Below are 22641 nucleotides of genomic sequence, written 5' to 3'. Positions count from 1 at the left end.
GGTTCCTTCAGCTGATTCATTTGGCCTCGGTCTAATGGACTTGTAATTTCTGGCAGTAAGCTTCCCTCCACTCAGTCCTGTTTATGCATCAACAAAAAGCTTCTCAGTGAGAAATATGAATCAGAACACTTGGTGAATGTTTCTTGTTTTGTAAGATAATTGCACAAAATATTCAGGCATCAGGTTGTTGCACAGATGCCTGACTTATAAATAACTGCAGCTCTTAACATTGATCAGACTATTGATGAAAGCCAAACAGATCTCATTTTTTTTCTAGATCAAGCCTAGATACTCTTGTTGTGTTTTCCGATGAATGTCAGCCACAAGCAGTCACTTATGTTCACTGTCACAGGTATATGAAAAACATAAAAACTGACAAGAGGACGATACTTTTTTTGTCTTCTGTCCCCTTCCTTACGAAGGGTCTCAGTCCAAAACATCGACTGTTTATTCCCCACCAAAAATGCTGCCTATTAGATTAAGGTTAGAATTGCTATTTTTAAAATATGTTAGTTTAACTTTCCTATACTTGCTTATACTATTATATAATCACCTGGATACATATATCCAAATGTGTGGTAAGTTTGTCAGTAACTGGTAGAGCCTATCCTGTATTTCTCTGGAAGCTTCTCCGTTCTTCCCGAAGCAGGTGTCGTAACACTTCAACCTGGCTACTTTATAGGTTAATTGTTGTCACTAGAATTTTGTTTATCTCTACTCTGAGTACGAGATGACTACGACTACATTTCTTGGTTCATTCTTCATTCTTATAAGGCTTAATAAATGTCCGTAATCACCAAGTTATACACCTCATTCTTGATAGCCAAAGAACCTTGGAACAATATCACCAGACCCAACATGCCTGACCCAGAGTAGCTGTAACACTTTATTCTGTATTGTTGGCTGGAGACAGGACTTTATGCTTTGGCTCTTGGTAGGGTCACCCATGCCAAACAGGTCAAAAGGTAGAGGCTGGACTTAGAGTGGTCCACCAGTCCTCCAGGTTTGGGAGTTCAACTCAGGGCTGTCAACCCTGACTGGTAAAACAAAATTGTTATGGAAACAGCAATGAAGGATCCTTCTACATCTGAGTGCAACAGTATTCCCGAGTCTCCACCCGGGACTTGTGTGACTGACAGTAGTGAAAACTGAGAGGAAGCTACTGACGTAATGAAGTCCTGAACACCACCAGAGATGGAGGACCTTCAGTGGCGTATGGGCAGTAGGTAAATTAATACATTAGGGAGCATGATAGCATGGTAGGGCCAATGTTGAAATTAGAAGGACTGGGATTGCTAAATGCACGTTTGAGCAAGATACTAAATGTAACCCTGAGGTTCAGCCAGCATGCATTTGTCTAGGGGGAGACTGCCTCTGGCCCAGACAAACTGAGAAATCTTGTTTGTGTGGATGCTGAGAATATAAGATAGAGGGTCTTTGAAAGTGGGTCCTTAGGTTGTGGGAACATTTCAGTGACGGTGAAGGTAGCCACTTTGGTTCAAGAGCCTGATGGTTGAGGGGTAATAACTGTTCCTGAACCTGATGATGTGAGTCCTAGGCTTCGGTACCTTCTTTCTGATGGCAGCAGCGAGAAGCGAGTGTGTCCTGGGTAGTGGAGGTCCCTGATGATCAGGGAGGAGGTGCAAGAGCCTGAAGACATGCAATTAATGTTTTAGGAACAGTTTCTTCACCTCTACCATCAGATTTCTGAACGGTCCATGAACCTATCAACACTACCTCAGTATTTTGTTTTCATTTGCACTACTTATTTACTTCTAAAATATTTCTTATTGCAAGTTATAGTACTTTTAAATGTATTTCACTGTACCTCTGCTGCAAAAGAACTAATTTCACCACATACGCCAGTGATGATGTTCATTCAGATTCCAAGGCCTACAGTGATCATCAACCACCCACTTACACCAGTCACTCCCTACAATCCCATTAATTCCTCAGTCACCTACCGACCACGGAATTTACAGTGGCCAGGTGACCCAGCAAATCATGCAACAGGGTCTCTGATTCAAATCTTCCCCGTCTCACCTATTAGACTCCCCAAACCCTGGAAAAACACCGTGTCTATGCCCCACATAATATTATAGACCTTTTTCAGGTCCCCACTTGGTCTCCAGTGAGAACTCCAGTACGGAGCTCAGCACATCGCATAAGCCAGTGCTACCTCCCCCCACCCACTCTCTGTTGGACTCTCTGTATTGTTCTTGCAGCCTCAGTAGAGCAGCCAGGGTAATCACAGATGCCCACCCATCCTGGGCATTCTCTCTTCTCCCTCCCATCAGGCAGAAGGCACAAAAGCCTGAAAGCACATACCACCAGGCTCGAGGACAGCTTCTGTTACCAGACTCTTGTATGATAAGATTATGCTTGACCTCATAATCTAACTCGTTGTGGTCCTCTACGTTATGGTTTACCTGCACTGCACTTTCTCTGTAGCTGTAACACTTTATTCTGTATTGTAATTTTTTTGTCATCAGAGCCACTTATGACCTCTTACCCACACCCCAGAACCTGAACCAGTGGTGGGGAGAAGACCCCGCTTGCCCTCTTTGTCAAGCACCTGGATCACTAAGGCACATTTTAACAGGATGCACCACGAGCCTCACCCAGGGGCAGTACACTTGGCGGCATAACCAAGATCTCAGACAGCTGGCATCAACCTTGAAAAGAGGCGAATCTTCACAAATGCTCTCCCACAAGCATCGGCGGGAAATGTCCACATTACACGATTTGTACCAGCGGGCCAACCTCCAGAGCACCATATAACATCAAAAAATGTAAGCTTTCTGCAGGCTGTCGGGATTGGAAAATGGACGTGGACTTGGAAAAAAAGCTTGTGTTTCCCCCAGACATTGCAGCTACAACACTCCGGCCAGACATGGTCCTGTGGTCCACAACAGCCAAGCTGGCATATGTTGTGGAATTGACAGTACCATAGGAAGATGGTGTCGAAGAAGCTTATGAGAGGAAAAAGACCAAGTACTCTGAACTGGCAACTGAAGCTGCCCAGAATGGCTGGAAGACCAAGATTTTCCCTGTAGAAGTGGGATGCAGGGGATTCGTTGCTACATCTACGACCAGTCTATTGAAGAAGATGGGGGTGAGGGGTCACTCCCTCCAACAAGCAATCAAGTCCTTGTCAAACGCAGCAGAAGAAAGCAGCAATTGGATTTGGATTAAAAGGAAAGACAACAACTGGGCTGTAAGATGAAGACAGAAGGGTATGGAACTGAGGGGGGTGTATCTGGGATGCCAGGTAGCACCGATGAGCCCTCTGGAGACATTGTGGGCTTATCGACAAAATGTCAAAGAAGGAGGGTGCCCACCTGATGACCCCGATGACGTACCTACTCTCCCTCCTTGTCACCATTCCAAGCCTACTCCCAACATCGAGAGTGCAGACTTACCATAGGGATTGAAACATCAAGTGCTAGTAGCTCTACTGTTTTACTTTGTTCCACCTCAGTGCACTGTGTCATGACCTGATCTGTATAAATAGTGTGCAAGACAAGTTTTTCACTGTATCTCAGTGTGTGTGACAATAATAAACCAATTCCAATACCAATTTCTCCAATCCCTCCTTGCAACTAAAGCCATTCACAGAAAGTACCTTTGTGATTTTTTAATAATTGACTTGAATGAGTAAGTGGAAGGGTGAGTTAGTAAGTTTGCAGATGACACAAACAGTCCTGATGAAGGGTCTCGGCCTGAAACATCAATTGTACTATTTTCCATGGATGCTACCTGACCTGCTGAGTTCCTCCAGCATTTTGTGTGTGTTCCTTGGATTTCCAGCATCTGCAGATTTTCTCTTGTTTGTTAAAGGTTATTGGTGTTGTGGATTGTGTGGAGCAGCCTTTCTCAAACTTTTTGCCCTGGAGGAACCCTTGAAATAATTTTTAGGACTCAGGGAACCCCTGCGTAAAAATGATTATATCTACAGCTCACAGTACATTAGCATACAGCAAGTTGTAGACATAATAATCCAAAAATAATTGGCAATGCTCTTTTGAGTAGAGAATGAATTTTGAGCCAACTTTTCTTGGAAAAAATAACAGATAGTTAAGCTTAGCTTACCCTTCTTGCAATTACTCTTACTTTCTCTTTCATAAATTTTAAAAACTCATAAGGAAAACATAACAAATTTATCAATTCTGGGTTGAACTTGAGATAAGCACACACAGATCACTCCTTCAATTGAAATGATTCGATTTCTATCCTTGTTCTTGATGCTGGTCAAACAAGACAAAGCTTGCTCACATATGTGAGAAGTTGAAGACTGCAGCAAAATGTTTTTTGCTTTCCTATGAATGGCAGGATACTCTTCTTTCACAGAAATCTAGAACTTGTCCAGGGACAAGTCAGTAAATCTGATCTTGAGTGCATGATCAGAGTGCAACTCACAAAGTTCTTCCTCCCCTCTGTGCCATATAGTGTTTACCAATTATTAGCCTACCATCTTCCCCTCCATTCAATGCAGCACTCACCAATTATCAGCCTACCGTCCTCCCCTCCGTGCAATACAGTGCAAACCAATTAGCCTACCGTGCTCCTCTCCGTGCAATACAGCGCAAACCAATTAGCCTACCGTCCTCCCTCCGTGCAATACAGCACCCACCGATTATCATCCCTATCTCACGTCAAAAACTGAGAAACAAGATTCTACCGTGCACTGCCACACCCGACTGAGACACCTCGAAGGAGATTGCTTACAGGGATGCTCGATCATGGCCCACCACAGCGAGCGCTGGCATCACATGTTGTGTGAAGTTCAAAAAACGATGCTTTTTAAAGTCACGATCTCTTGCAGAACCCCTAGCGACCCCTCACGGAACCACGGTAGAGAAACCCCAGTGTAGAAGGTTGCCATAGGTTACAACAGGACATGGATGGGATGCAGAGTTGGGCTGAGAAGTAGCAGATGGCATTCCACCTGGAGAAGTGTGATGTGTGAAGTAATATTGCAGATCTATAAAACTCTGTTTAGAACACTCTTGGAGTATTGTGTTCAGTTCCGGTCACCTCATTATAGGAAGCATGTGGATGCTTTAGAGAGGGTGCAGGGAAGATTTACCAGGATGCTGCCTGGATTAGAGAGCATGTACTGAATTATAAGGACAGGTTGAATGAGCTAGGGTTTTTCTCTCTGCAGTGAAGAGGATGAGAGTTGACTTGATAGAAGTGTAAGTGGGATAAGAGGCACAGATCGAGTGGACAGCCAGAAACCTATTCCCAGTGTAGATAGAGTGGACAGTCAGAGACATATTCCCAGTGTAGGTCTGTCTAATATGGAGTGGCATAAAGTTAAGGTGATTGAAGGAAGTGTTAAAGGGGATGTCAGAAGTAGGTTTTTTTACACAGAGTGGCAATTGTGTGTAATGCACTGCCTGGGGTGGTGGTAGAGACAGATACATTAGAGACATATAAGGAACTCCTAGATAGGCCTTGAATGAAGGACAAATGGAGGACTCCGTGGGAGGGGAGGGTTAGATTGATCTTAGAGTAGGTTAAAATGTTGGCACAGCAACATGGCTTGAGAGGACCTGTATTGTGCTGTACTGTTCTATGCTCTACCTGTGCCAAGCATGATGCCAAATTCAACTAAATCTCTTCTCCTGCACGTGATCAGTTTCAATCCATTCCCTGTAAATTCACATGTCTATCTAAAAGCCACTTGAATGCGACTGTCATATCTGCTTCTACCACTACCGTCCCTGGCTCTGTGTCCAAGGCACCCATCCACACTCTGTGTAAAAACCTTGCTCAGCAAATCTCTTTTAAACTTTCCCCCTTATCTCAAATGCCTGACCTCTAGTATTTGAGGGCAGTCACCTACACACCCAAGTGCGTAGATGACTGGTAGAATCCTCATACTAACCTGTATGGCTTTGGAATATGGGAGGAAACTGGAGCTTCTGGAAGAAACGCACGCAGTCATGGAGAGCGTGTACAATCTTCTTACAGAAAATGGCGAGAATTGAACCCCAATCACGATCGCTGGTGCTATAACAGCTACCGCACTGTGCCGTTGTGCAGTATCACACTGTCTCTCGTTAATTCTCCTTTTGTATAATCACTTACGGTAATTATAAAGGAAATGTAACCAGTTACGATGCATTAGATTCTTTGCAAATGCAGTTCTTTCCGACAAAGGAGTGTGAAGGCGCCATGGTAGCACGGTGGTTAGTGCAAGGCTATCCCATCTTGGGACGTTCCAGAGTCCAGAGTTCAATTCCAGCACCATCTGTAAGGAGTTTGGACGTTCTCCCCATGAACTGTGTGAGTTTCCTCCAGGTGCTCCGGTATCCTCCCCCAGTCCAAAAACGTACTAGTTAGTAGGTTAATGGGTCGTTGTAAATTGCCATGTAATTAGGCTCGTGTTAGTAGGTGGATGTTTGCACGGTATGGTTTATTGGGCTGGAAGGGTCTGTTCCACACTGTACCCCAAAATAAATAAATAAAGGTGAACTGTATTGAATAAAGTATGATATAATCACATTGATTTTGTGAATAACCAATACCCAGATCGATGGCACTGTTAAGCATTACGCCAGCTGGTACACTACCATTACCCTAGAGTTATGTCTTTGAACACAAGGAGGACATAAATAATCTTCCGGAAATAGTAGGGGACAGAGGGTCCAGTGGGATGGAGGAACTGAGTGAAATACATGTTAGTAGGGAAGTGGTATTAGGTAAATTGAAGGGATTGAAGGCAGATAAATCCCCAGGGCCAGATGGTCTGCATCCCAGAGTGCTTAAGGAAGTAGCCCAAGAAATAGTGGATGCATTAGTGATAATTTTTCAAAACTCGTTAGATTCTGGACTAGTTCCTGAGGATTGGAGGGTGGCTAATGTAACCCCACTTTTTAAAAAAGGGAGAGAGAAACCGGGGAATTATTGACCGGTTAGCCTAACGTCGGTGGTGGGGAAACTGCTGGAGTCAGTTATCAAAGATGTGATAACAGCACATTTGGAAAGCGGTGAAATCATCAGACAAAGTCAGCATGGATTTGTGAAAGGAAAATCATGTCTGACGAACCTCACAGAATTTTTTGAGGATGTAACTAGTAGAGTGGATAGGGGAGAACCAGTGGATGTGGTATATTTGGATTTTCAAAAGGCTTTTGACAGGGTCCCACACAGGGGATTAGTGTGCAAACTTAAAGCACACGGTATTGGGGGTAAGGTATTGATGTGGATAGATAATTGGTTGGCAGACAGGAAGCAAAGAGTGGAAATAAACGGGACCTTTTCAGAATGGCAGGCAGTGACTAGTGGGGTACCACAAGGCTCAGTGCTGGGACCCCAGTTGTTTACAATATATATTAATGACTTGGATGAGGGAATTAAATGCAGCATCTCCAAGTTTGCGGATGACACAAAGCTGGGCGGCAGTGTTAGCTGTGAGGAGGATGCTAAGAGGATGCAGGATGCTTGGATAGGTTGGGTGAGTGGGCAAATTCATGGCAGATGCAATTTAATGTGGATAAATGTGAAGTTATCCACTTTGGTGGCAAAAATAGGAAAACAGATTATTATCTGAATGGTGGCCGATTAGGAAAAGGGGAGGTGCAACAAGACCTGGGGGTCATTATATACCAGTCATTGAAAGTGGGCATGCAGGTACAGCAGGCGGTGAAAAAGACGAATGGTATGCTGGCATTTATAGCGAGAGGATTCGAGTACAGGAGCAGGGAGGTACACTGCAGTTGTACAAGGCCTTGGTGAGACCACACCTGGAGTATTGTGTGCAGTTTTGGTCCCCTAATCTGAGGAAAGACATCCTTGCCATAGAGGGAGTACAAAGAAGGTTCACCAGACTGATTCCTGGGTTGGCAAGACTTTCGTATGATGAAAGACTGGATGAAGTAGGCTTATACTCGTTGGAATTTAGAAGATTGAGGGGGGATCTGATTGAAACGTATAAAATCCTAAAGGGGTTGGATAGGCTAGATGCAGGAAGATTGTTCCCGATGTCGGGGAAGTCCAGAACGAGGGGTCACAGTTTGAGGATAAGGGGAAGCCTTTTAGGACCGAGATTAGGAAAAACTTCTTCACGCAAAGAGTGGTGAATCTGTGGAATTCTCTGCCACAGGGAACAGTTGAGGCCAGTTCATTGGCTATATTTAAGAGGTAGTTAGATGTGGCCCTTGTGGCTAAAGGGATCGGGGGTATGGAGGGAAGGCTGGTACAGAGTTCTGTGTTGGATGATCAGCCATGATCATACCGAATGGCGGTGCAGGCTCGAAGGGCCGAATGGCCTACTCCTGCACCTATTTTCTATGTTTCTATTAAACATACATTTTGAGCCGTTAATTCGCTCTCCCAGAAGTGAGAGGGGCCCCAACAGAGCAACCAGCAGGAAAGTTTTCATTTCCAGTGAAGGAAGACAGGAACATTTCCTTGACAAGTCAGAAACTGAGTTCAAGTCATTGAATATTAAATCTTTTGCTGCTAAGGCAGCCCTGGATATCACACATCATCTCTTGTTCAAAAAAAATCCAGCGACACTTTTCTTATAAGAAGTATAACTTGTCCCCGAGACCTACCAGAGAATCCCAATTAAATCTGAAGCATATCATTTACACAAGAAGTTATACCAAATGCTGCATACTGTCCTACAAAAAGCAGAGTAACTTCTTCAGTCGAGGTATTCTCTGGGCTACAGATTCAGCTGAATAATTCTGTCCAACATATTGTCTTGTGGGTCAGGGTAGAGCATTTTAGTGCTACAGGTTTTTTCTGTAGTTAGTGTGATTTTCTATACTAATTTCATTTGCGTGTGAATATTTCAATGGGCTTCAAATAACATTTGTATATTGAGAAGTGACAGAAATAACTAGGAAAATGAGAATCAAAAACATGAAGATGCTGGAAATCTGAACTGAAAATAGAAAACACACAGCAGGTCAAGCAGCATCTGTGAAAAGAGAAACAGAGTTAATGTTTTATCATAAATAGGAATTGGAATTGGTTTATTTTTGTCACATGTGCAGAGATACAGTGGTCAGCGAGTCTGATTGACAGAGAAGTTGCCCAATCACCTCCAAGGGAGTTGGTTAAAGCTGGGGTCCCCAACCGTTTTTGCACCACGGTCCAGTTTAATATTGACAATATTTTTGCAGACCGGCCAACCAGGGGGCGGTGTGTTCAAGTAGGGTTAAACTCACCTCAACATGTCTTTTACAGTTAGGGTTGCCAACTTTCTCACTCCCAAATAAGGGACAAAAGTAGCAGTCAAATCCCGGGACATCTGTGTTTACCCCAAGAAAGACTACCATGACCATAAAGCCTTGCGTGGGCACCTGTATGCATATATGTGACGTGCACATGTGTGACGTGCGCGTGTGATGTGCCCATGCACGTACGTGCCGATTTTTTTCCCCCACAAATCGGTTTTGCCTTCATCTTCCCGACTACACTGCACATACATTATTTCTACTTTATATAGGCTGTGTATTTATCACATCATTCCTGCTTTTACTATATGTTAGTTTTATTTTAGGTTTTATGTGTTATTTGGTATGATTTGGTAGGTTATTTTTTGGGTCTGCGAATGCTCAAAGATTTTTCCCATATAAATTAATGGTAATTGCTTCTTCGCTTCACGCCATTTCGGCACAAAAGGTTTCATAGGAACGCTCTACCTTAATGGGGGATATACGGGACAAGGGCGGTCCCGTATGGGGCAAACCAATTTAGTCCAATATACGGGATGTCCCGGCAAATATGGGACAGTTGGCAACCCTAGGTTCAAGTTCAACAGTGCGTGACAGGGAATGAGGAAAGGTGCAGCTGACTCATATCGTTTCCTCACGGCCCGGTAGCACACGCTTTGCGGCCCGGTGGTTGGGGACTGCTGGGTTAAAGCACTGAACCTTTAGATGTGCTGCTTTGAGAAAAGATTCCAAGTCTGCGATTGCCCAGAGTTAAGATGAAAACTGCATCACTCTCAGCTGCATGCACATATAGGACATAGAACATATAATAGTACAGGCCCTTCGGCCCACAATGCTATGCTGACCCTTTAACCTACTCCAAGATCAATCTAACTTCCCCCCCCCCCAACATAGCTGTCCATTTTTATTTCACCCATGTGCTTATCTACGATGTCTCTAATGTATCTGCCTCTACCACCACGTCTGGCACAGCGTGATACACACTCACCACTCTCAGTGTAAAAAACCTACCTCTGACCTTTATACCTTCTTCCAGTCACCTTAAAATTATGCCCTCCATATTAGCCGGGTCTATCCGGGGAATAGGTCCCTGGCTGTCCACTTTATCTATGCCTCTTATCATAAGTTTCTTAGATGTCCCTAATGTATCTGCCTCTGTCACCACCACTGGCATGGCATACCACACACCCACCAAACTCTGCCTTTGACATCTCCCCTATACTTCACTGCAACCACCTTAAAATTATGCCCTCTTGTATTAGCCATTCAGGTTCTGGAAAAAAATAGTGTCTGGCTGTCCACTCTATCTTTGGCTCTTTTCATCCTGCACTCTGCTAACCCCATCCACGCCAGTCCCATTTGCCAGTGTTTGACTCATAACTTTCTAAAGCTTTCCAATCCACGTACCTGTCCAACACTTTTTTGAAAAGTTGTTATTATTCCTGCCTCAAACACTGCCTCGTGCAGCTGATTCCACACAGATATCACCCTTTGTGTAAAAAAGCTTGCACTTTGCTGAGAAGTGCATCACACAGTAGACAGGCCTGAAGTAAAAGAACAAAGTTATTCGACTCACATCAAAGTTGCTGGTGAACGCAGCAGGTCAGGCAGCATCTCTAGGAAGAGGTACAGTCGACGTTTCAGGCCGAGACCCTTCGTCAGGACTAACTGAAGGAAGAGTGAGTAAGAGATTTGAAAGTTGGAGGGTGAGGGGGAGATCCAAAATGATAGGAGAAGACAGGAGGGGGAGGGATGGAGCCAAGAGTTGGACAGATGATTGGCAAAAGGGATATGAGAGGATCATGGGACAGGAGGTCCGGGGAGAAAGAAAAGGGGGGGGGAATTCCAGAGGATGGGCAAGAGGTATATTCAGAGGGACAGAGGGAGAAAAAGGAGAGAGAGAGAAAGAATGTGTGTATAAAAATAAGTAACAGATGGGGTACGAGGGGGAGGTGGGGCCTTAGCCCCCTCCAACTTTCAAATCCCTTACTCACGTTTCCTTCAGTTAGTCCTGACGAGGGGTCTCAGCCTGAAACGTCGACTGTACCTCTTCCTACAGATGCTGCCTGGCCTGCTGCGTTCACCAGCAACTTTGATGTGTGTTGCTTGAATTTCCAGCATCTGCAGAATTCCTGTTGTTTAAGTTATTCGACTCCATCTGCTCCAACACCTCGACATCTCATCAAAGATCATCATCTTGATTGTATTCTAAAGATTAAAGATCAAGGTTAACCTTATTTATCACGTTTGTCAAAACATTGAAACATACAGTGAAATGCATTGTCTGCATCAATGGCCGACATCGTCAATTGGCCACACTTCCAGTGTCAGGAATGAAAGGATTAACATATGAGGAGTATTTGATGGCTCTAAGCCTGGATTTACTGGGGTTTAGAAGAATGAGGGTATGGGGGTGGGGTTAGAATTCATCAAAGCATATCAAATATTGAAAGGCCTAGACAGAGTGGGTGTGGAGAGGATGTTTCCTATGGGGGGGGGGCAGGGAGTCTAGGAGGGTCCAGAAGGCACAGTCTCAGAACAGGATTAGATTAGACTATGAGGACACTCAGTCCTCGTTTATTGTCATTTAGAAATGCATACATGCATTAAGAAGTGATACAATGTTCCCCCAGAGTGATATCACAGAAAAACAGGACAAACCAAAGACTAACACTGACAGAACCACATAATTATAACATACAGTTACAGCAGTGCAAAGCAATACCATAATTTGATAAACAGCAGACCATGGGCACGGTAAAAAAAAGTCTCAAAGTCCTGATCGACTCCCGATAGTCCCCGATAGCAGGTGGCAAAAGGGAGAAACTCCCTGCCATAAACCTCCAGGCACCGACAACTGCCGATGCATTGGAAGCAGCCGACCCCAGCCGACACTGAGTCCGTCTGTCCAAAAACTTCAAGCCTCCGACCAGCCCCTCCAATACAGCCTCCCGAGCGCCATCCTCTGCCGAGCACCTTCAACCTCTCCCCGGCCACTGAAACAAGCAAAGCCAAGATTTGGGGCCTTCTGCTCCGGAGATTCCGGTTACCACACAGTAGCAGCGGCAGCGAAGTGGGCATTTCAGAAGTTTCTCCAGATGTTCCTCCGTACTCTCACATCTGTCTCCATCAGATCAGAATTGTGCACAGTACCCTACTTGACACATAACAGATATCATTCACCAGAGTGACCACCCCCGCTGCGTCGCGCCGCCATCTTCTCCTCCTCCCGATGTCCCTTTAGAACAGAGATGAGGAGAAGTTTCTTTCGCCAGAGTGTGCTAAATCTGTGAATTTATTGTCTGAACAGCTGTGGAGGCCAAGTCTTTGGGTATACTTAAAGAGAGTTTGATAGGTTCTTGATTGGTAAGGGCATGAAAGATTGCAGGAGAAGATGGTTCAAGGGGATAATAAATCAGTCGTGATCAAATGGCAGAGCAGTGTCCAACAGGACTGTTTGAAATATCTTCACTCGAAAGGTTGCAGCAGTTCAAGGAGGCTGCTCTGCAAAGGACAAGTAGTCACAGAGTCACACAGCACTGAAGAAGGCCTTTCAGCCCATCGTGTTCATGCTGTTGGGTATCCATCTATTCTCTCATAATTTTGCAAACTTCCCTCAGCCTCTAGAGCTCTAGGGAGAGCAACTCAAGTCTGTCCAACTTTTCCTTCTAGCTCATACCTCATACCATCTAATCCAGGCAGTGTGCTGGTAACCCTCTTCTGCGCTCTTTCCATCCTTCCTACAATGAGGCAATCAGAGCTACACACAGTAGCGAGTTTTATACAGTTGCCATCATAGAATGGAAACGGCCCTAAACACCAACTAGTCCATGCCAACCAAGATTCCAGTCTTGAGCTTGCTCCACTTGCCTGCCTTTGGCCCCTTTCCCTCTATGCATGTACCTGTCTAAATCCCTTTGAAATGTTGTTAATGTTCCCATCTCAAACATTTCCTCTGGTAAACTATTCCATAAGTTGGCCACACTCTGAGTGAAGAAGTTGGCCCTTAGGTTCCTGTTAAATCTCTCCCCTCTGATCTTAAACCTTAGCCCTCGAGTTCTTGATTCCCAATCACCCATCGATGCCCTTCACGAATTCAAACACCTCTATAAGATCACCCCTTGTTCTCCTACACTTCAGTGGAAAAGATCCCAACCTAGAGCACAGAACCGTAGAACGGTGACAGGCCATTCAGCCCATGATATCCTGCTGATCTTGATGCCAACTGAAACTAAATATCTTCCTCCTCATCCATATTCCTCCATTCCCTTCATATTCCTGCTCAATCTCTCTCTAGAATTCAGACACTCAATTTCCAGCAATTTCCTCACATGTATCTGCATTTGTCCTAGCTTAATGGCATCTTAAACACAGAAGATTCTGCAGATGCTGGAAAATCCAAAGCAACACACTCAAGATGCTGGAGCAACTCAGCAGGTCAGGCAGCATCTGTGGAAATGAATAAACAGTTGACATTTTGGGCTGAGCGCTTTCATCAGGACATCTTTCCTATATTTCTTAAATGTAATGAGATACCTGCCTGCACAGCCCCTCGTGCAGCACACTCCAGATTGTAAGCACCCTCTAAAAATTCTCCAGATATCCCTTCTAAAATTCTTAACCCTAACCCCCAACCTAAGCCTCTTTCAGACACCTCTGGTCTATGCGATATATGCTGACCTTGCCAGCCAGGTCCACGACCTGCAAGAAAAGAATAAATGAATATATGAGCATGTAGAGAAAGAGAACAATTCACTGTATCCTTCTGTCTCTGCAAGGGGAAAGAGGGAAAGCTTTTATGTGCTATACTCCTAACTCCACATTGCTGGGGATAAAAACACTGCCTTATTATCAGGATGATTGATTTAAACGAAATGAGGTGAGTGTGGGGACCTTGCAGTTAATATCCCCAAAGCACCTTCACTCCTAAATCTCCGATCTTCTCAAAAAGTCAATAACCAATTACATTTTACTGAAGTACGGGGACTTATGAGTGCAAATGTGCCTTACTATTGAATTGTAACAGTGGAGAACACTGCTGCAGATCTAATTGCTAAGGTTACTTCACTCGGTAGTGCACTTATTGAATAAAGGTAGAAAACGCTGTGGGTACTCAGCAGAAGAGGCAGTGCTTGTGGACTGCGGAACAAAAACAGAGTTTCAGAATCATAATCAGGTTTATTATCACTGACATGTATCGTGAAATCTGTTGTTTTGTGGCAGCAGCACAGTGCAAAACAACAAATTTCATGCCATATGTCAGTGATAATAGAAAAATTAACAACTGAGTTACAGTAAGTAATAAAACTTTTAAAAATAGTGCAAAAGAGAAATAGTAAATTAAGGATCAAGGGCCAAGGTTCAATTTTGTTCACCACAGAAATTTACATGTATTAGGAAACTGCTGTGGTATGTTGGCATGAATTGCAACAAAAAACATCATTCACGAAGAAATTATACGGTTGGAAATCTAAGCTGCCAATCAAAAGTGGTTTGAAGAGTCAATTAGATTAAAGTCTCCTGACATGCATCATGCCAAGCTAAATAAAAATAACGTCAAATGTTGTAAATTTTAACAATTTGACAGAAGAACAAAATTGATTGTGGCATTTTTAAATGGCTTTAGGCAAAGTCTAAATAAACCTAAATGAAAGCAAATGAAAGTAATTCTGATTTTAATACCTGTTGATTTCTGCAAATCTTATTCCGAGCCAATTAGATTCCTTGCACATGGAAATGTACATTTCAGAGCAGAGCGGTTGCTGATCAGTAACTGAAAATTTTAAAAAAGACACTACTTAAAATCAAAAAAAGAACAGAAAATGCTGAAGACACTCACAACCTGAATGTGGAGAGGATGTTTCCTGTGGTGGGGATTCTAGGACCAGAGCGCACAGCCTCAGAATACAATTGCGTCCCTTTAGAACAGAGATGAGGAGGAATCTCTATCGCCAGAGGGTGGTGAATCTGGAATTCATAGCCACAGACTGCTGCAAAGACCAAGTCATTGGGGTATATTTAAAGTGGAAGTTAATAGATTCTTGATTTGTTAGGGCATCAAAAACTATAGGGAGAAGGCAGGAGAATGGGGATGAGAGGGATACCAAATCAGCCATGATGGAATAGCAGCCAGACTCGACAGGCCAAATGGCATGGGAAAACCGATGCACAGGAACACAAAAGGCTACAAAGGGTGGTGGACGCCACCAGTTCCATCACAGTTACGGCCCACTCCGCTATTGAGACTTACACGAAGTGACGTCTCAGGAAGGTGAGATCACTATCAAGGAGCCCCACTATCTGGGTTATGCCCCTTTCTCGCTGCTACCATCTGGCAGGAGATACAGGACGCTGAAGATCTTCACCTCAAAATTCAGCAACAATTTCTTCCCCACTGCCATCTGGTTCTTTGAACCAACTGGAATAATCTTAACAATATCTTGGACTATATTTCCCACAACTTATACTAATGTTATTATGTTTTGTTTTTGTTTATTTTGTTGGGTAAGTTGTGTATAAATTATGTTAATTTAATTTTATGCAATTTCTGTTTGTCATGCACCGCGCTGCTATTGCATAAAACTACTTCTCTTGGTATCTACACAACAGGAGGTTTGCCTGCAGCAAAAAACTTGAACATGAACTTGGAGGTCAGGCAGTCTCTGTGAAGAGAAGAGCAGAATGAATGTTTTCAGGTCCATGAGCTTTCATTGAGTTTACTTACTTAATATACCACACACAAAGGCCATTCAGCCCCCGGGTCAATGCTAGTTGTCCTCCAGCATTTTGTGTGTGTTGCTCTGGATTTCCAGCATCTGCAGAATCTTGTGTATTTGTAGACTGTCAGTATTTCTTTAGGATGGGGGAGGAAACCAAAGTGGCCGAGGGAAAAGCACATGGGCATGGATAAAACATGCAAACTCCACACACAGTACACGGGATTAGGATTGAACTTGGGTCTCTGGAGCCAATTGCCCCACTATAGGGCTCTTTCTACACGCCGTGCATCTTATAAGAGCAGCAATGAAAATAACCATGTCTGGCCGGGGGCAAGCCTTCAGCTGGGCAGAAAACAGGGCAGGAAAGCAAATAATTCTCCCATTTCTCTTGCTACTGGCTGCAGAAGATCTGGGTGTTCAGATCAGGGAAACACTGCCCTCCAGTGGTGTGTCGGCACTGCTGCAGTCTAAGTCTCATTTGGAAAGAGGAGAGGCAACAGATTTTGCAGGAAATCTTGAGCAACACACACAAAGTGCTGGAGGAACTCAGTGGGTCGGGCAGCATCTATGGAGAGAAATGAACAGTTGATGTTTTCAGGATGAAACCGTTCATCAGGACTGAAAAGGAAGGGGGCAGAAGCCGGGGGGGGGGGCGGGGGGTGGTGGGGGAGTACAAGCTGGCAGGTCCCTCCTTGACCTTGATTTGTCTACCAGCTACCCACATGAGACCTGCAAGAGGTCCACAACCTTGTCACTGGGTTTGGAGGCTTGTGTGCCTGAATAATCCAGAGAGCTATGTTGGCTGGAGACAGGGCTTTATGCTTTGGCGCTTGGTAAAGTCACCCACGCCCAACAGGTCAAAGGGTAGAGGCCAAATTGGCACTTGGTAGGGTCACCCATGCCCAACAAGTCAAAGGGTAGAGGCCAGACTAAGAGCGATCCACTGGTCCTCCGGGTTCAGGGGTTCAGCTCGGGGCTAACAACCCCCATTAGTAAAACAAAATTGTTACGGATACAGCAATGAAGAATCCTTTCACATCTGAGTACGACGGTATTCCTGAGCTCTCCCCTGGACTTGCACGACTGGCAGTAGTAAAAACTGAGAGGAAGCTATTTGCAACCCAGGTGATGTTAGAAAGTTCTATCTGTGGAGGGATGAAAACGAGCTTTACCAATTTTTTTAAAATAAAAAGAGAATTTGAAAAAAAACACGCTATGCGGGGGGGGGGAGGGCAGGCATAGCCACGAAGTAGGAGAGAAACGCAGCAATGATTAGAAGCTGAAGACATGAACTGTTTAAGAGTGGAATTAGTAGTGAGTATCTTTACCTTACTAACTTGAAACCCTCAGGGTGACACCCCTGGAGGAGAGACAATAGCGATAAAAGATTTATTGAAGCTACAGCTGTAACACGCAGCAGCTATAACGAGACGTTATCAGCAGCGCAAACACGAGGAATTCTGCAGATTCTGGAAATTCAAGCAACACACATCAAAGTTGCTGGTGAATGCAGCAGGCCAGGCAGCATCTCTAGGAAGAGGTGCAGTCGACGTTTCAGGCCGAAACCCTTCGTCAGCACGGCAGCGACGAGTGTCCAAGATCCCGACTGTGTAGTCGGGAACTAGTTCTGTAAAATCATACCAAGGGATTTGGTCAAGTTTTTGTACAAGTTTATGAACTGACTTGCTGTGGACGATCAACCATTTCATCCAATGAACCAAGAAACAAGATGGTGAGCCACCCAAGGTGAAAAACCAGCGCAGGAACGAAATGTGTAATGACACAGAGGATTTAATATGGTTGGATGCATAAATTTATTTTCATTCGAAGAATCCGAATTTCATTTTCTGCAAGAACTGATTATTTTTGCAAAGACTTTGATAAGTTACTGAATGAGGTTTACTTTATTTAAAAGTTATGATGTTGGAGAATTGTTAGGAAAGGAGTTAAACTATAGAAACTACAGCACAGAAACAGGCCTTTTGGCCCTCCTTGGCTGTGCCGAACCATTTTCTGCCCAGTCCCACTGACCTGCACACGGACCATATCCCTCCATACACCTCCCATCCATGTATCTGTCCAATTTATTCTTAAATGTTAAAAAAGAACCCGCATTTACCACCTCGTCTGGCAGCTCATTCCATACTCCCACCACTCTCTGTGTGAAGAAGCCCCCGCTAATGTTCCCTTTAAACTTTTCCCCCCTCACCGTTAACCCATGTCCTCTGGTTTTTTTCTCCCCTTTCCTCAGTGGAAAAAGCCTGCTTGCATTCACTCTATCCATACCCATCATAATTTTATATACCTCTATCAAATCTCCCCTCATTCTTCTACGCTCCAGGGAATAAAGTCCTAACCTATTCAACCTTTCTCTGTAACTGAGTTTCTCAAGTCCCGGCAACATCCTTGTAAACCTTCTCTGCACTCTTTCAACCTTATTTATATCCTTCCTGTAATTTGGTGACCAAAACTGCACACAATACTCCAGATTCGGCCTATGTATATGTAATTTTTTAATTTGAATTTAAACTTGTAGATATACTGCCTGGAACTGAAACTGAAGTTAACAATAATACTTGATAATATATATTTGGTTTTCTAACTAGGGATAAGTAAAAAGGAAAGCTTAGTCTGTAAACTTTTAAATAGGCAATAACACTAAATCTAATTAGTCAGAGAGATTAGAGTAATAAAGGAATCTCACTGCTTCTAATTTTAAAAGAATTTGTTTTGGTTTGAAATCTAAGATTTGGAACCTAAACAGAATGTTGGAACCTTGAATTGTTCTTGATCATGTAAATATTTTGTACATAGTTTTTTTTCTTATAAACAACCTTATCTCCAAAAGTGTGTAGTTTCTATTCACTGCCTCCTTCCGATACCTAGAATTGTCTGATGGCCTACAAGCACCTGGGGTAATCTGATTTTCTCAAAGAGTGTGACGCGCAGTCACACGCGATGAGACCGTGCTACACAGGTGTTAACACATAGACAGGATGAAGAAAGCCCTGAACACAGCCAGAGATGGAGAACCTTCACTGCTGCCCTAAATGCCAGTGGCTTAGTAGGCAATGCTACTACTACCCACAGTAAGGGTAATTATCATTGAACAAAGTATAGCTCAGGGACAGGCCTTTCAGCACAACACTGTGAGCTGAAGGGCCTGTGCTGTGCTGTACTATTCTATGTTCTACATGTATGTGCCAAACATGAAGCCAAATTAAACTAATTCTCTCTGCCTGCACATGATCCATATCCTTCCATTCCCCACATATCCACGTGTCTGTCTAACAGCTTCTTAAACCCCAGTAATTTATCTGCTTCCACACTTGGCAGTCTGTTCCAGGCATATACCACTTTCTGTGCAAAAAAAAACATACCCCACACATCTCCTTTAAGACCATAAGGTATAGGAGCAGAATTAGGCCATTTGGCCCATCGAGTCTGCTCCACCAGTTCATCATGGCTGATCCAATATTCCTCTCACTCCTTCATGCCTTGTCAACCTCTGCCTTAAATATACATAAAGACTTGACCTTCACAGCCACCTGTGGTAAAGAATTCCACAGATTCACCATTCCCGGGCTAAAGAAATTCCTTCTCACCTCCGTTCTAAAAGGATGCCCCTCTATTCTGAGGCTGTGTCCTCTGGTCTTAGACTCTTCCACCATAGGAAGCATCCTCTCCACATCCACTCTCTCAAGGCCTTTCACCACTTGATAGGCATCAATGAGGTCACCCCTCATTCTTCTGAATTCTAGTCAATACAGGCCCAGGGCCATTAATTACTCTTCACATGACAAGACGTTCAATCCTGGAATTATTTTAAATTATCGCTCTCTCATTTTAAATGGTTGTCTTTGATTACGTGAAATTTCTACCCTGTGAAAAAGACTCTGATTTTCTATCTATAAACTTGTACAATTCCGCCAAGTCTCCCCTCGGCCTCCAACGTTCCAGAGAATATAACCCAGGTTTGTCCAGCCTCTCTGTGTAGCCCATGCCCTGTAATCCAGGCATGACCCTGGTAAACATTTCCCATGCCCTCGCAAGAGCCTCCATGTCTTTCCTACAATGGGACAACCAGGGGTACTGTCTCTGCCTCCACCACCACTCTTGGCTGCACTTTATAAGCACCTCACACAAAACACTGGAGGAGTTCAGCAGGCCAGGCAGCATCTATGGAAAAAGAGTACGGCCCAAAACGTCGACTGTACTCTTTCCCACAGATCCTGCCTGGCCTGCTGAGATCTTCCAGTGTTTCCTGTGTGTTGCTCGGGTTCCCAGCATCTGCAGATTTTCTCTTGTTTGTGACTTTATAAGCACCTAGAATTCTCTGTGTGTAAAACTTATCTCTTAAACTCTCCCTCCAAGTTATAGTCGTCAACAAATCTACAAACCCACGTGTCTTTGGGATGTGGGAGGACATGGTGGGAGCGCCTGGAGGAACCTGACAAACTCAGAGGGAGAACGTGCAAACTCTGCACAGGTGGCACCAGAGGTCTGGACTGAACCCAGTCACTTGAGCAGGGAGACAGGGGTTCTCTCTGCTGACCCCGGTACTGCCTGTAACATCTCTGCTGAAATTGCACAGAATAATTAAGCTGCTGGGAATGGTGGTGGAGGTAAATGCACTGGGGGGGGGATTTCTTTGAAACCTATCGAATATTGAAAGGCCTGGATAGAGTGGACATGGAGGGAATGTTTCCTATAGTGGGGGAGCCTCAGGCCAGAGGGCAGAGCCTCAGAATACAAGGATGCTCCTTTAGAACAGAGAAGAGGAGGAATTTCTTTAGTCGGAGGATGGTGAATCTGTGGAATTTACCGGCACAGACGGCTATGGAGGCCCATTAACTGGGTATATTTAAAGCGGATGTTGATAGGTTCCTGATTACACAGAAAATACTGGTGAACGCAGCTAGCCAGGCGGCATCTATAGGAAGAGGTACAGTCGACGTTTCGGGCCGACACCCTTCGTCAGGACTAACTGAAAGAAGAGATAGTAAGAGATTCTCTTATCTCTTACTAATGTCTCAGTATCAAATCTCTTACTAACTCTTCTTTCAGTTAGTCCTGACGAAGGGTCTCGGCCTGAAACGTCGACTGTACCTCTTCCTAGAGATGCCGCCTGGCCTGCTGTGTTCAACAGCAACTTTGATGTGTGTTGCTTGAATTTCCAGCATCAGCAGATTTCCTCGTGTTTGAGGTTCCTGATTAGTCAGGATCTCAAAGGTAATGGGGAGAGGCAGGAGAATGGGGTTGAAGGGAATAATAAATCAGCCATGATAGACTATTTGGTGGTTCAGAGAAGTCGAGTCAGGCTGATGATGTCGAGACAGGCCGTCGGACCGGGGAATTCGAGACCACCCGTCGGGGCGGGGATTCAGAACTGCCTGTCGAACCGGGGGATTCGAGACCACTCATCGGGGCAGGGATTCAAAACCACCCGTCGGACTGGGGGATTCGAGACCACCTGTTGGGGTGGGGATTCAAAACTGCCTGTCGAACCGGGGGATTCGAGACCACTCATCGGGGCGGTGATTCAAAACCGCCCGTCTGGGCGGGGATTCAAGGTGGACCATCGGGCCACAGGAGAAGCCGCATTTGGCTCAGAAGAGCTGACCTGGGTACAGACCTTGCTGCTGTCTGCTGCTCGGAGGCACCAGATTGGCACAAAGTCAGTGTGCAGTGAAACAGTGAGTGAATGCCTTCGACATTTCTTTTGCGACCACAAGACCCTGTTGGACATTGATTGCCGCAGAGACAGGAGGCGAGACAGCAGTATCACCTCAGTTGTAGCTAGGACTAGGCCTCAGTCCTTGGGCTTGCCTGGGCTTGGTTGGAGGGTGGCCTGTCCTATCAGTGCTGCCCTCCGGTGTTGGATCGGTAGAATTACAGGCTGAATTGCCAGGAACCATCAATTTGAGGGACTTGTTGCTTGGGGGACTTGGACTAAAAGTTTGTTTTCTCTCCTGACTGTTTTTTTTTACTTCTCCCAATATTTTATATTTTTGCACCTTGGCCTCAGAGGAACATTGTCTCATTTGGCTGTATCCATGTATGGTTTGAATGACAATTAAACTTGATTTGATTTGATTTGAATATCACGGAGCAGATTTAATGGGCTGCATGGCCTAATTCTGCTCCTATGTCTTATTTTCTTATGGATAGAGGCATTTGAGTGACTCTTAGCTGGGACACGAGAATGTGCAGGAAATGGAAGGACAGGGACACTATGTGGACGGAAGGGATTAGTTTAGATGGACAGCTGATTACAAATTTAAATAGTTCAGCACAGGAGTGTGAGCTGAAGGGTCAGTTCCTGCGCTAAACACAAGAAATTCTGCGGATACTGCAAATATTGAGCAACAAACACAAGGTGCTGGTGAAACTCAGCAGGTCAGGCAGCATCCATAACCTGATGAAAGGTCCTGGCCCAAAACGTCCTCTGTTCATTTCCCTCCATAGATGCTGCCTGTCTTGCTGAGTTCCTCCAGCATCCTGTGTGTACTGCTCCTGTCCTAACATGGGAGGGGGAACTGTTTACAAGATGAGACCACGTACACTGATCGTACCTAATAAAGTGGCCAGTGAGTGCATGTCTGTGGTCTTCTGCTGCTGTGGTCCATACACTTCAAAGTTCAGTGTGTTCTGCATTCAGAGATGCTTTTCAGCACGCCGCTGTTATAACGCGTGGTTATCTGAGTTACTGTCGCCTTCCTGTC

This window comes from Mobula hypostoma, chromosome 2 (assembly GCF_963921235.1).
Source record: "Mobula hypostoma chromosome 2, sMobHyp1.1, whole genome shotgun sequence".
Taxonomy (NCBI): domain Eukaryota; kingdom Metazoa; phylum Chordata; class Chondrichthyes; order Myliobatiformes; family Myliobatidae; genus Mobula; species Mobula hypostoma.
Note: the sequence above shows the minus strand (reverse complement) of the source record.